The following is a 16,214-nucleotide window of genomic DNA, read 5'->3' as shown; positions in this document are numbered from 1 at the left end:
TTGTAGTCTTGTGCTTATTAGGTTTCACAGGTGAAGGCAAAGTTTCTACAGCTTTTTTTGCCAAGCATTTGAAATACTGAGATGTATTTAGACTTAGCTGCACAGAGATGTTCCTGCACCATCCTAACAACTTTTTATCCACCAGCTCTACTTTCTCCATTGTTCAGAGGCAGATCTGCAGCATTGAACCATAGCTGCCTTCTGCTGCCCTACACATGAAGGGTAGAGCTTCAGCAGCAAATAGCTGAGCACAGTGATCCCTCTGCTCTCTAGCCCATAGGCACAAGTGCGTGAAGCAGTAGGAAGCATATGCTTCTCGTGGCCTCCAGCCCTGAAGTCTCTGAAACACATGGGCAATGTCCAGGAGATGGTGCCCAAACAGAGCTGGAGCAGTAATTGTACACTGTCTGTGGTTTCAGGCCTTTGGTGTCATGCTTGTGACTCCAAATGCTGCCATGAATAATTGAATCCCTCCTGGGGTTGCATCTCCCCTCTGCGTCCTGTTTTAAACAATTATGAGTTTGGAACCTCTCGTGAAGGCATATTACAGGCATTTTAAAACCCCATATTCCTTTATTGCCTCAGCTTTCTGTTTGTCAATTTGTTTTTTTAATTTTGTGAAAAATAAACTTCTGAGGACTGTACAGGGGTTCAGAATTGAATGGCTGTCAGCTGCATGCCTCCAAATAGGCTCCATAGTTCTGATGGGATTTCACAATGCTGACACTCTGCTGGGCAGAAATGCCCACGGCCCAGGCTGAAAGGGCAACTTTGCCCCAACCAGCACAGTAGGTTCTGTGAGCTCTGTCTTACCACCCCAGTGCTCCACACAAGCTGTAGCTCTACTGAGCTGGATAACCACAGTAATAATGAAAACAATAGTAATGTGAATTTTATTGTTCTGTTGGGGCAAAACCAGACTGACTGCCAACCTTACAAGTTTCATCTGGATTTCCTCCAGCATGCTCCTCAATGCCAGTGGCAAAGACTGTGCAGCTGTGATTATGCCTCATCCTGTTGCCCGCAGGTTTTGTCAGAGAGATGTTTGTATGAAGCTAATGGCTCTGTCACAAGAACTATGGCCCTGAGGGTCAGAGGCAGTTTAAGCCTCAGGAGTACCAGTAAAGTTTCTGAGTTTGACACTTACAGAAAATTAACAATGTATTTAGACTTGCTCACTAGAAATATTTATAATTGTAATCAAAGTATTACTGGAAATTTACAGCCTTGTGAACTTTTTGTAGGTCAGTTTTCGAAGTCTGCATAAGAAGAATTATCCAGTAAGAGAATTCCAACCCACAGGAAGGTAAGTCCTGACATGTTTGTGACTTTTTGTGTATGTCTTTACATTCAACAGCTTGCAGAGCTGACCAAACACAATTTTCTTTTCATAAAACAGTGAGATTGGGTAATCTGTTGTACTTTCTCAATTAGTTGTAATGAGAGACATTTGACTACATTATTGGAAAACTAATATAATTATCAGATGCTCTATTGGAAAATTCATAATGATTTGGAGCTGCTGGGAACATTTAATGAGATTTCTTGTTTTGCTTTCATTCATTCAAGTATGTCCTTTAGCTCTTAGATTGGCAAAGGTTGAGATATTTTGGCATGAAAGAGTTTCTTAAATGCAGAATTCTTGGATAGTGGGGTCTGTTCATGTCCCAAACCTTGTCTGAGCCTGATTAGAATGGAGAACATTTTTTTTGGGTTTTTTTGTCATTTTTTCTATGACGTTTCTGTCATAAATGAATAAATGACAAGAAAACTAGGTATTTCCTAATATCAGATTGCTACTTAATCTGCAAATTCAATAAAAAAAAAAAAAAAGAATGTTTTATTGGAAGGTTTAAATACACAGAATGTTCTTGAGTAGAAAAAAAAGGCAAAAAAATAAAGAAGACACAACAGTAATTGTTGCGTGCACTCTTATTTTTAAATTCTAAATACAGCTTGTGACTATTCAATGCTATAAAACAGACTTCATGACTAAATGTAATGGTAACCCCCAAAAATTCATTTATCCTTCTGTATCAGAAAAATGACTTCTGAAGAACAAAACTTGTCTGCAGTTTTAAGTAAGCTGTATCTTTGAGTGTAACTTTGGAGTAATTGTTTTTATGTTGTATAATATGACCCAAATATTGTGTTTTTGTCAGCATGTCTAATAGGTTGCTCGGTACCCTTGTTCTGCACAGGTCATTGAGCCCATTCATGTTCAATGATATACAGTATGAATGCTCATGGGTAGTTTGATACATGTTTAATAGAAGGTGAAGAAAATGGCACAAGTTTTTTTTTTGACCTTCTGGAAATGCATTTCCAGATGAAGTGAATTGCACTTTTAGCTTCATCAATGAAAAGAGAAAATCTGGGGTAGAAAATGTTTAATTACTGCAGATAAACTTCTGAGAGCTGGCCAGTCATTTCCTGCGATTGCCATTATAATGCAAATTAAAGGAACATTTGTTTTAGATAAATTATTGTACGAAGTGAAAGGTCATCACAAGCATTTTCATCTCACTTCTGAGTTCTTGGATTAGTTTGTGCTACTTGAACACCCTCATCTCTGCCCTCAGTGCAAAATGCTCTGAATGAGTAACTCTGCTCAGGGCTTTTAGCTTGAGACTACATGAAAGAACTCTGAATACTTGATCATAAGTAATATGATACTAAAATTTGATGTCAGTGGACATTAAAAAAATCAAAAGCGGGCAACTTACTTCTTAGAAAGTAATTACTTGATATAAAAAATTGTTATGATGATTATTATGATGACAAAAATTCTCTACTGTCAATAAAATGCATGTTATATTGAACAGACAAATATGAAAAGAACCCTGAAAGCCTACTCCTAGATGACCTTTAACTTTATTAATGTAGAATTAAAATGGTTTGAGGTCATTCTGGTGCATTTACCAAGTTGCACAAACCAAATTCATGAGACACAGGACAGGCAGTTCAGGCACAATCCCAGATAATTTTGGTGGAGTCCCAGCACAGAGGTGGTAGAAGCTAGCGACGGTTATCTGGAGTATGGAGATACTTTTACTCTCTGACATGTCACTGAACTGATGGGTGTGAGAAATAATTAGAGTGGTGTGGTGGAGTGTGACTCTGAATTGAACCAAGTGGGATAACCCTTCACCTCTTGATGGTGGTGCTTGGAGAGGAGTCTGACCTTGGGCAATGAAGAGACATAGGTGCTCCTCCAATGTGCCTCTTCTCTGGCAGATCACCAGCCTGTGTCTTCTTGCTCTGAAGATTGCTGGCAGAGGAGTGGGGCAAGTGAGGCAATGACACATTGATAAGAATTTGTAGGTTTTTTTTATCAGAGTAAACATAGCATAAAGGAGTTGTAAAACTTAGTGAAGGTACAGTGTCACATATTCTGAAGGACTGTATGGAGGGTTCATGTGGTGAGGTCTGGTAGAATAATATGATGGGAAGAAGTATGTGTCAGTCTGTATTTAAGTGTCTTTTAACATGATGTCTCTAGGGTCTGTTGTCAGAGAAGTCTCTTTCCCAGTGTTCCTGCCTAACACAGTTGATGGATGGCAGATGACAGTGGTGCATACAACTTGTACACGATGTAAGGACTTAAAGATCACGGTGGCCTGTCTCAAACACTCTTAAGGTCCTGGAAGGACTTTGCCATGAGATAAGCATAGAATAGAGCAACAAGATGCCACTAACTCCAGACTTGGTGGAAGTAAGATCTTGTTAGCACATCCAGACAAAAATTCCCACAATAACAAGCAGTGTAAAGAAGCAACTGCTTACACACATATCACCAGTCAAAGAAAGATCGCCTGAAGTTATGGGACAGATGTCACTGGCAATCACCAAAGACCACCACAGTCCCCTGTGAATACACCTCCATGGATACCTGGAACTTGGACTGTAAGATAAGCCCCCACAGTGGGAACTTGAGATAAGATAAAGGTAGTGCTATTGTCTGGGTGTTATCTCAGACCTAGGGGGAGGTTAACAAAGCCGGGGGAGAAGAATGTATCACTGATAATGGGCACAAAGAATGAAGAATTTATGGGCCACAAGGAAAGCTTAGTGTTAGGTTTAAAGCACTGATCACTACTACTACTCTCTATGAGTAGTGACCCCAATTTTCTTGCTTTATCCAGAACACTCCTGGGAATGGCGCGCTCACTCATGCTTGTGGGTTTACGTTCATTACTTCGGTGGGAAAAAAAAAAATCAGCTACTGACATTGTGGTGTTTCTCTTCCAGCTCCTGGTCTTAAGAGTCTTCAGGAAATGGAAGTGGGACTATCATTAGTTACAGGACTGTCTCACACCTCGGTGGCATTCCATATGGTATAACATTCCACGTTTGTGAAATTGTTTTACCTTGAGGAAAATGGCTAGTTGGCAGCTCTGTGACATTGCTGGCAAATCATCAGTAATTGGTTTCCTTTTCATGGAGGATGGAGGGTTACGAATGGGGAATAATATGCAATAGAGGCAAAAAAGCTGTGCTAAAATGCTAAACAGCACTTACGACACAGAATTAAAACATTTAGAACAGGTTTTGTCTAATTAGAATTTCACTGAGGTTTAGAGATCAAATACAGTGCAAAGTTTCTCCTCACCTTATCTTTGTCATACTTGTGCTTGGAGATGTACTCTGCAGTTTCCAGCATATTACACAGCTTATTTCCAAACTAATTGGGAGGGAGTGGCCCTTCTTTAACTAGATATTTTGCTTTTTACCACAGGCATACTTTATTAATTATGGCAAAGTACACTGCAGGCATTACAAATCTTACTGTACACATGCTAGTGTCCTCTAATTTGATCTAAATTATGGGCATTTTTGTTGATCTTTTGCCAACTCATTGGTCCAGTTTCAATTTCCAGAGTGTTTTTTAATCTAGTCTCAGTCCTACCCCTGGATTTATTGTTCCTTGTATAAGATTGATCTGAAAGTCTACTTACCATACTACTGTTGTGTTTGATAGAAAAATTTAACTGCTTGAGAGTAAGTGGATGACAAATTAATAACACTTCAAGAGCAACTTTCGGAATGAACAAAGCTCTTTGTGGTCACTATAAGTAAGACCAAGATTTTGCCTGAAATGAGATGTTGCAGTAATGCCAAAGCCTGTACTGCAAGAAGGGGTAAAGGAAGGGACTAATTGCTTTGATACACAGTTTTGGAGAGTGAATAGATTACCAAAGTATTCTACAAGAGAAGTAGAAAACCAGCTGTGAGAGACGGAGAGCTGCAGAGTGCTCTGCCACCAGGCAGCGGGTACCTTGTGCAAGAGAGGAGCATTCAGAGATGAAGCTCACCAGCCCCATCAGAAAAGCTATAAATGAAACATAAAAGTGGTGGGTGGGTACAATATGGCTGCTAGCAAGAATTTTTCTTGCTTCTTTCCAGTCCTGTGAGATACTTTTCTCTCTCACGGAAGACATTAGCTGAGTTCTATAAACTATGAACACCTGCGACCTTGCAGAGTTTGTTTATGGTACAGTAGAAAAATATTTTGACAATGGATGTTTTAGGATTTTAGCCAATCACCCCAAGGGGTGGCTGATTCTTTGACCAATTAGACTATGAAGAAAAAGTCTATAAAAGAGTTTGTAAAATAATTAAATAAATCAATCTTGGTGCACAATTCCTGCCTGTTGGATCTCTCCTCTCCTCCCTACCACTGATGGACGCTGCAATATTGGTGACCCCGACGTGATCTGCACACTGTGATGTGTCCTGCACGCTGTGAGCCAAGCCGAATTTCTTTAGGGGTACACTGTTCCCTGCCCCGCCCCCTGGACCGGGATGTCCAACGGGACTGAGAGAATGGCGAACAGCGGCTTGAAAAATGACACAGTGCTATCAGTCTGGAAAGGTATTATCAGTTCAATGAATGCCTCCGTCTCTGAGGACTTGCTCTGTGAACTGTTAGACTGGGGTGATTTGCACGGTGTCTCCCCAAACACAGACACCACCCTGGATTTTGGGCTGTGGCAGAAACTAGGCTGTGCTATCCTGAGCGAGCTCCCATCTGGGGATCCATCAGTGCTAGAATTATTATGCACTTGGCAGTCTTTGTTTAATCTGCTGATAGACTTTGACTGTAGCAGTAAAGCTGGTTCGTCTGTTTCGGAGGCATGTGATGGAGAGATATCTGAAAACCTCTCCCCAGCTCCACAGGTGGGGGATGCCACGGAGCCTGCACCGGGTCGCCCTGCACTGCCGCGGAACCCCTCACCCCCCGAGGATGCCACGCCGGCAGAGCAACTGGCGGGGGTGTTGGGGCAGCAGGATGGCGCACAGCCCGCCCTGTCTTTTGGCTCAGTGGTGGCCACCACGTTTTCGGGGCCGCGGTTTAGTGGACTCACATCTTGGACTCCCATGGCGGCTCCTAGCCTGTCTGCGCAGGCGCCTGCCATGCCAAGGGTGCCCGGATGGATGCCTTTGGCTGGCATGGCGCCAGACGGTGCTGTGGAAAAGCAGAACCAAGCAATCGACCTTCTAATACGGCATCTGCCTTTGTTGACAGAGCTGCCAAATATCTCACGGCAACTCTCGGAACTGCTCAGCTTGCAAAAGCAGCTGTTGCAGCTCCAGAGGCGTCCCACCACGCAGGGCCCGCGCCACTCGTGAGAGTGGTGCAGCTAGTTAAGGCTTTCTGGCCCTGATTTTATAGTCAGTCTAAGGTCATATGGATCCTTGCTGACACTGTGAGCACGGCTGTGGCTGTATCTTACCTTTCCTACCCTTGCCCAGGCTCCAGCAGTCATGGATGCTGGCTGTGAGCATGCAAGATGAAACATCATTCTGGGATCATGGTTTACAGGCCTGATCTCATCTGATGTTTGGGGTGAGGAGACCATGAGACTGGTATTAATTCCTTTGTCTTGGCTGTACCAGACTGGTTACTCATTTGAATCAGGACCATTTCTAGGCCCTAAGGATTTTACATTTATTTAATTCCACAGTCATTAAATAGATGTCTGAAATGTTTTCTCTCCCTTAATCCCTGGCTTTTTTTCTTTTAATTTTCTTTTTTGAAGCAGTTTTGGTTGGCTACATGCTGAGTCTCTCACTCATTGCAGCATTTAGCAAGAACAGTCTGGCAGATAGACTTGGCTTATGAATCGATTTTCATAATGTTCCAACATCCACATCATGGCTTTTTCCTGACAAGTGGGAGATTTAAAAAAATAATAATAAAAAATAAGGACATTATAACCCAGCAGGAATTATTTTTGCACAGTTACATCTTAATGCAAGAACTACATAGAAGGAGGCTTTCTAGGTCAGCATAATAGAGCTGTAGAGTGGGTCTGGGTTTTGTTTTCCTTCATGTTTGTTTTTTTAGTGCCTGCTATGGTTTGATGAACTATGCAATGTGTGCTGTTTCAGAGACATCACAAAGAATCAACAGTCACAGAAGGAGCACAACATTGTCAAACTGGAGCCACAGGAATTTGTGCATTTATGTTTTGTTTCAGTGCATCGACCCTCCAAGAAAAGTGTCAGACATTCAAAAAAATCTCTGTATAAGACCAGTTTTATATATATACATTTTAAAAAGCTTGCTGCTGATATGTGTGGGAGACAAGAGCAACCACATTAGAAAAATCTGCAGTGCCCAGGCTGAAGAGATGTTGCAAGTTTACATGATGCCCAGCAGAAAAAGACCCTGTTATCCCCACAGGCAGTCTTCTAACATCTGTGACACTAATTTTTTTGTTAGGGAATTAAAGTTTTTCAGTTTTTAAAGAGATTTGCAAAGGATTTCACTGACTTATAGGCTCATTCTCCTAATCAGTAAGTCACCATCGACTTCCCCTCAAGCCCATAAAACGTGATGCTACCATCCACAGCCATGCCACTGGCTCTTCCTGCCACAGCCCGTGTGCTGCCAAGCCCTATGTGTGCACCAGTCAGCAGATGCAGTCCTCACTTCTCAGTAAACTAACTGGAAGGTGACAGAAGCAACAGAAAACCTTTCTCCCCTTTAGTGTTGCTGGCAAGATAAGCAGCACAGGAACATGTTTGCCTGGGAGATCATCACGTGTCAGGAGGCATTAAATGGGTCCAAGCAACTTCAGAGCCTGCTGTGCAAGACAGGAGATGCACATAAAGTCACTGCTTGTGTCTTGGTGAGCTCACACTAAATGAGACATTTTAGATGGAGCTGCTTGCACAGTATTTTCTTGGTCTGTTAAAATCTCCTCCTCTTGAACTGGGCCTGTGCAAAACATACGCTGCTGAGCCTGAACATGTATTTTTAAATTATTCATTGTGTTATTCAAATCAAACATTGCAGTGTGGCATGTACAATTAGAAAGTGTCAGGGTTTTTTTGAAGGTATTTTTTCTGTGTTTATGGACTGCCTCATACAAGCAGCCACAACTAATGAGCTATAACCTCTACTGCACAGTGTGTTCAGGGGCTGCTTTGATGCAAGTGGTAAGCAATGCATTTTAAGAGACAGATTATTTTAAATATTTTCTGAAACAAGTATTTTCATGTTTGTTTTTATCGTGGTCAAGAGGTCTTAGATACAAGACCCTCTAAAAAGTTCACTTAGTGGGATGGATGTTTCTCTACCTTCTTTTCAGGATAAATCCTGTTCTTCAGAGCATGGAAAAATCCCATAAATGTTGACAGAATAAAACATGTTGTGTGTTTCTGCAAAACGTTGGAAGATATAAGGGCCTGTAAATTGCCTTTACTATAGATACAGTAATTATTTGCTTAAGTTTTGTTAAATCAATAATTTTAAATTTTTAGAAGTGTTTTAATTTCCTCCTTACTCATTCTCTAAAATATCTGAAATGAAATTAAAAATGGTCAAGACAGTTTTCTCTTAGCTGGTTCCAACAAACAGGCCTGTTCAGTCTGAGATTTGAAAGGCTTTCCACCCATCTGTTTTCTTTTCTGGTCTTTGGCATTTCACTCACAGAGATTAAGTGATAGAAGAGGTAACATCTGTACTCTTTCCAAACCTGGATTACACTCTATGGGAAATAAACATAGGAAATTCAGTGGAATTAAACTTTTATAAAAGGTCTGTAACAGAGGAGAGTGTGTAAGTTTGTGTACACAGTAAGCACAGGGAAGTCATCGCTTGTCCTCTGGGTTTCATGCTGGCATACAGCGGAAGGCTCAACAGAAAAAAGAGAGAGGGTGTTCTTGTTTATTCAAGATTATGCCTTTACTTAACAAAGAGCTGTTTCAGATAACCTATAATACTGATTTTCTGTTTTGTGGGCTAGAAACAAAAAAGGAAATTGGAGACAATAAGGGAAATTCCATTTTATAAGTAATAACTGGAAGGAGTGTCACCGTTTTTCCTTTTGTAGCAACAAAGATGGCACTCTTAAATAGCATAATCTTGAGGCAGAGCTTTTACACACACAGGGCTTCATTTATGGCACTCCAACTTCTGCTAAAATTAGTGACTCAGAAATAAGGCAGGTAGCTTTCCTTTGATACAAATTCCTATTGCATGAATATTTCATGAAACTTTCTAGACAGATGGAAGTAGAAAACAAAAACTTGCCTTAGCTACACAAAATGTACCTCAGAATGAGAGTCACTGGGCTGTTTTCTAGAAATATGACAAGGTTCTGGTCCATGCTGCTGGAGAAAAAGACAGAAAACCCAAGCATTGAACATACTGCTCCAGTGACCAAAAGGAAATTACCAATACTTGATATTAGTAATTTTTTGCCAGGAACAACCTGAAAACAGGAGTTCAGTGGTTCCTACTGTGGGCTTAATTGTTTGATTCTGCTCCACAATAGCATGAAACTTTGCTTGTCTTTTCAGGTGATGGTAGAAGAAAGTCACCCACTGTCCAGGACAGTTAATGGCAAAAGTGAATAATCTGAATAACCTCAATAAAACTCTGAATTGTGAAAAATTTACATCCATTCTCTGCTAATCCAGTGAAAAAAAAAGAGAAATCTATCAGTAACCCAGACCTGCTTACTATCTTTTCTCACTTTGAGAGCATTCCCTACACAGTCTTTGGCAAAACCTGTGTATTTTTATTGAAAATTTTGTCTAGGTGATTTGACCATTTCCTATCAGATGAAGAAATTCCAAGCCAAAAACTTACAAGAAAATTATGTTAATCTCCAGGAAATATCACTAGTCCAACATAGAGGGAAAAAAAGAAACGTGGTGGCACAAATCATACTTAAATAACTCATATGGTGCTCTGATGGGATATGTGTTTTGCCCTGTAGTGGTATGTAATGGGAAGTGGAGAAATAGTATAAAACAAAGTCAAATATTATAGGGGAAGCAGATGCAAAAGAGAAGTTGTTTAATAGATTGAATTGCTGAAATTATTTAAATTGTTAAAATAGTTCTCTCAGCATCTTGGAAGATCTAGAAATTGTCTCTTTCAGATTAATTAGTCACATCAAACTCTGCTTTGTGCTACCCTCATCCAAGTGGAAAACATCTGGCTTTGAGCTATCAGAGTTCATAACTGTGCTAATAGAAGATTCTCAGAGCAGTGAGAATTATTTAGCATTTGCCTTTTTGAAGTACTTAAATTTTCTTCTCTTAATGATGTTTCAGCTTCAAAAATTTGAAAAAAAGAGAAAGGTCAAATACATAAGAGGCAAGAAAGTTCAGCACACACATAGAAGGGTATTCTTTGAAAGTCTTCAGATACCAAGGACCATATTTGCCATTAAGCCATGAGCAAAAAGAAAATTTTTACCGCTAAGACTAGGAAGATTCTAAATGTCGTAAACTGCAGAGGCTATCTCACAGCAATAACACAGGTTTTGCAACATGCAGAGCCAAGCTAGGACAAAGTGAAATTGATCTCTGGAAGTCTGTACGCACTTCAAGGTTTCAGAAATCATTTTCTACTGACACTTTACCTGTGGTCTTTATAGGCATTTTTTATCCATGCTTCAGCACAGTTCCTCTGTTACGATCCATCTTAGGACTAATACAAACTTACCTTTTGGTGCAAATGTTCTTTGTGTAATTTATGGAATGAAGAGCAGAGATTTTTATATCTTTTTATTGCTTAATGCTTCATAATATGGAACAAAGAGTCTACATTACATTTCAGAGATGCTGATATAAGGAAGAGGATAAGAAGACAAGTGCATCTTTAATACTATGTTAATTTACAAAAGGACAAAAATATAAGTGTTTGTTTCACTGACTTTCACAAACTAAAAAATCTGAAAATATTTAAAAATTTCTTCAAGCATGCTCTCATCTTTTCTCCTATTTTGATACTGCATATTCTGTGTTATAATAATTCTTTAGGTAAAAATTCGCTATTTTATCATAATTTCAAAATATTTTCTAATTTACCATAATTTCAAACGCTTTTGCAGTCATTTTCTAAACCTTAATCCTTGTTATCTTACAACCATTCTGTGATTATAGAATAAGACATGGGATATTTGTTGATTAACATGGCATTCATTGGAGATGGCTTGAGTAATACGTTTTAACATAGTCCCACTGCTTATTGCAACAGTTTTAACAAAATCAAATTATTGATATTTCAATTTTTTACATTTTAAAAATTAATAACTTGATGAAGAGAGGTTACATTTGCAAACCTGCCTGAAGTGGTTTTGTGTGTTTCAATGATAAAATACAATGATAATTGTATGGTGTGATAAAAATATGTATTTACATATTGGTAAATCCACTCATACTACTATTTGATTAATTCCGCACAGTTGTTGCTAATAACACTTATCACTCAGTAGTGTACACAATTTAAAGAAAAGATTCTGGTGGCTGATTTTGCATGTTTTCTGCTAAGACTGAGTGTTTCCAGACAGAAATTATACTGCTTTCTTTTGTGGAAATGATTCACTGGTACACCTTATATTGGAACTATTCCTCAAGTCATTACATCTAGCCATGAGACAAAGGAAAAGGGTATCACTTTCTGGCAAAAATTCAAATATTTCAATGTAGAGATGCAGAGCTTGCTTACATTTTAGAATCTGGAAATCTGGGTGGTGCAGGGTGAAATATCTTCTCAGGAAGGGCAATTGCTGGTCACGACATAGTCAGAATTTGAAGAATTAGAATTTAAGATTAGAACGAAATGTGAAGCTGCTTATAAACAAATCCTCTTCCAGAACAAACAAAAGCTCTTTATGTTAGAACCTCCAATTTTGAAGCAGAAAAGGTGATCTGAAGTGTGAGACAACCACAGACTTGAAAATGGTGTGGAAAGATAAGCAGGAATGCTGAAAATAGAAGAGATGCTACAAGGGGGAAAAAAAGTTACCTTTCTCTTCTTGCTTCTGTTGTTGAATGCATTGATTCTTGGATTCAGCCTCCTCAGCAGTGTTCAAACTGCTAATCATGTCTGCAGTGTTTTTGTTTTCTGCTTCATCATTTGTTCTTTCCAAAACAGCTGGTCCTTTGGAGTCAGTAGCTGATAGGATTTAGGTGCACACGAGGCTGAATGTTGCACTACAGGGAAGCTGTTAGTTTGCTTCTTGTGATGTGTGGTCTAGGGCTAATGGAGCATTTCAAACTTGAGTGCCTTCACTACATGAATGGAACTGGCATTTGGTCAGTTCTAGAGAGTTTGGTACCTAATCCCAATTCCATAGTGTCTTCTCAGGGTCAGTGGTGGGATTTAGACTGGAAGTGAGGAAAGGTAATGTTTAGTACAAAGGAGGATGAAGACAAAATGGTGACTGCAAGCAGTGCCAGATGGGACTCCTGGTCTAACTGAAGGGTGCTTTTGGAAGCTACTCTCTGCTACTTGGCTCTTAGTACACTGAGAGAAATTTAGTCTTGATGTGGGCCAGTATTTGTGTGCCTTAGGAGCAGCTTCAGAAAGAAACTGAATCAAATGTGTAGCACACAGGGAGCCTGTAGAGGACAGCATGGAAGGTGCTGGGCAAGAGTTTAATGAGGATATTAAAGGATGGTAGTATGGTGTGCTTTATCTTTTATATTTCTAATGATATATACATCAGTAATGAATTAACACATTTACATTGATTTTTTTTGTTATTCCTCATGAATGGCCAGTTACAATATCTCTGATGATTGTTAGCACTCTATTGTAGACATATTTTAGCAAGATAGGGGCTCAAACCCCTCATCCTTCTTCCCTTGAAGTATGTGGTACCAAAAAACCCACTAAAAATTAAGGTTTATTGTATCCATTTGAAGCTTGCGCTTGGGGGAATTTTTTCTCAGACATCTTAAACAAGTTCTATTTGTTCTGCCTACTTTAGCTTTTTTTCTACTTTGGGGATAAAATGAAAGATGTTTCCTTTAAAAGCAATTTTCTCAAATCCTCTACAAAAGTGGAAACCAGTGGGTTTAATAATTCCCTTGTCAACCAGCTCCTTAGGCAACAATGCAGCAATTATAAATAATATTAATAAGTTCATCTGATTGCTTCTGATAACAAGCCATTTCAGAATCTCTCTTTTCTTTTTATAGCATAGGGCACTGGTTGTTGAGAAAGAGGCAGAAATATTCATGTGAGTATGCATGTGTGAGAGAAAGAGAAGCAGAACTGATTTGCATACTGAGCTACAATACATAACTGGAAAAAGAGCAGCAGGAATTCATTTTTAGAGATTTACTTGTAGGGGTGTTATGACCATCCTCTCCAAAACAGAATAAAAGCAAAAACCTAAACCTAATGAAAAGTGTTATTCAGTAAACAACCCATATGAAAAATTTAATTGACTTACTATGGTATAAAATGGAAGTGTGCCATAATCAAGGGTTTTAAGAAGTAATTTGAATACTTCCATTTTTATGGCAGCCAGTCAGGAGTATTTTGCAAGGCCTTGATCATTCTTTAAGGGGGGCAGTCACAGGTTCCTGGCTGCTGTACCCAAAAATGAAATGAAAAGAAAAAAAAAAAGGAAGAAGAAGGATCCAGAGGAAGAAAGTTTGAAATTCATGTTCTTAAACCTGAAAATGTGTCGTGTTTGTTGGTAGGAAAAAAGAAAAGGTGTGGATGGGCATGACAGAACTTGTACAGAGTATTGCTCTGTGAAACAGCTGTGCATTCAAGAGCTCTAACCTGAAGTAGAGCTAACCTGCTTTCATTCTTGCAATGTGATTCAGTGTTTTTCTGGAATTACAGAACTTAAAATACACAGAAATCTCATTTGGAATAATGTTTCAATAATTACAGCTCACAGAATAAATATATTAATGTAGAACAAATAGAATTTGTACTTCACAAGCAGCGCTACCACTAGTGGAGATTGATGTATAGCATGTAAAAAAATTGCTGATAATGAAATGTTTGCCCACATGTCTTCTTGAAGCTGTGTATACATAAGCATTTCCTTATAGAAATATATATAAATATTACTGTTTAGATTGGTAGAGACAATGTTCTGTCATAAAAATAAATGTTATTTTATTTTATTGGATGTAAAAGTGATATGAAGAGATTTCATCTCTTTCCTAGAATTTTCATGAACTCAAACAGTGGCTGACTGACTGAATCTGATATATCAGTAATGGTTGTTCATCTAAATGACCTTCACTGTTGTCTCCTATGTTTTTTCTCATCTTTGACCTCAATAAACAATGATTTCATATGTTTTCTAGTTAATTACACAAAGTTATTTAGTACTTTCTAGCCAAGAATGGGATGCAACTGGGTAATTATTTCCAATTAGCAGTTAATATATTATTCCAGTAAAAATTAGCTTTATTTTTCACTTTGTGTTTTACATAATTTATTTTGTAATTTGTAATATCAGGAAGTACCAAATCAGGTACCTGAAAAAAGACCAAGAAAACTTGAAACAGTGTAAGTCAATTTTCATAAAGAACTATTGAACAACACCTTCAAAGGCATATAGAATTGTGTTATATGCAGGTGATTAGAAAGTGCAGTAATTTATCTAAATTCTGCCTGATTCCCTGGATTTATTTCTGTTAACTTGAAACACAAATGATATTTTGCAACATCTTAAACATTTCAAACCTTTCTTGAGCAGGTATTAATTAAAAGAAAAATAAATCTTGCACTGTTTGTTTTTTTTTTTTTCCTTAGGTATTGCTGTGTTATTCAGACATTGGAAAGCAAACATCAAACTTCCATGAAGATAGGACTTCCAGATCACTCTGAAGACAATATTTTCATTGCACTGCGCATACAAGAGCAAAGAGCACTCAAGATCTGCTGAGTTAAATGAGTACAACGTCACAGCTTTTAGATTCTCTTTCACAGTAGTACTTCTCGCAGTGTTATTCCACAACCACTGGAGATGTTGAAGTTCATAGAGTAATAGCTCAGTATGTCAGCCTACTGTCTGAAACATGAATCTCTATGATGACTGCCTTCATTTTAAGCACAGATGCAGATGGATAGGTTTAATTTAGTTTGCTAAAAATGCCTTAAATGGGTTTATCCAAAATGGTTAAGAAACGTTAAAAATGTAAAATCTACTTTTTTTAATGTCAAAGAACAAAACAAGACAGATAAATGACAGCTCAGGCTGAAGTGGTACAGGAAAGCTTGAATTCAAAATTGACCAGTATAAATGAGAATTGTTTTATCAATGATTTTTATTGCATCTGATTTGAACAAAACCCAAAGGATTAAAACCCAAGATATTTCTTCAACCCTGCTGCTGAATTTTCCTTTCTGTTACTGTTGTACATGGAGAAAATCAGTGATGATGACGTTTGTTTAGATGCCTGGAATTAAAGTGCTAGATGGAATATTTATTTGCTTAAAACCCACCATATCTCTTCATTGCTCAAGGTGGTGGGGAGGCAAGATTTTATTGGTCTTGATGCCAGTGATAGGCACTGTAATTTCTCTGGGGAAATGACTAACTACATTCTGCAAAAGCTTTGATGGTTGTTATGGTTGTTTTAGTACCAGGCAAAGGAAGATCTGAGACTTTTAAAAAGTTCTATTTTAAGAGTGTGTGAGATAAACGGAGAAGTAATGTGTTCAGACTTTTTTTTTTTAAACTGATTTATTTCTGTGTGTTTTTACCAATAGTTGTTCTCAGGAAATCATCTCCAACCTCTCAACTTTCTCTGTCTCCATATGCAAATGCCAGGTATAAGTAGCACTCACAGGTAGGTCTGCAGAGGCTTTTGCTGTAGTTCACGACTGTGATACAAAGGGCAGGTTTCAGAAAGAAAGCCTAAGCAACAAGGAATAGGAAAGGTTCAGAAAAAAAATCTATTCAGAGAAGAAAGAATGAAAAAGGGAT

General features: G+C 38.6%; 1 long non-coding RNA gene across 1 annotated transcript; it reads left to right on the top strand.

Moving 5' to 3' along the window:
• The first annotated feature begins 1,210 nt into the window (after positions 1–1,210).
• LOC116445055 lies at positions 1,211–15,609 on the top strand. The gene is made up of 2 exons (XR_004240638.1): positions 1,211–1,306; positions 15,038–15,609. It is a non-coding gene; the product is annotated as an uncharacterized LOC116445055 (long non-coding RNA).
• Positions 15,610–16,214: the final 605 nt, after the last annotated feature.

This window comes from Corvus moneduloides, chromosome 1, assembly GCF_009650955.1.
Source record: "Corvus moneduloides isolate bCorMon1 chromosome 1, bCorMon1.pri, whole genome shotgun sequence".
Lineage (NCBI taxonomy): Eukaryota > Metazoa > Chordata > Aves > Passeriformes > Corvidae > Corvus > Corvus moneduloides.
This window is presented reverse-complemented; position numbering and strand designations above follow the sequence as displayed.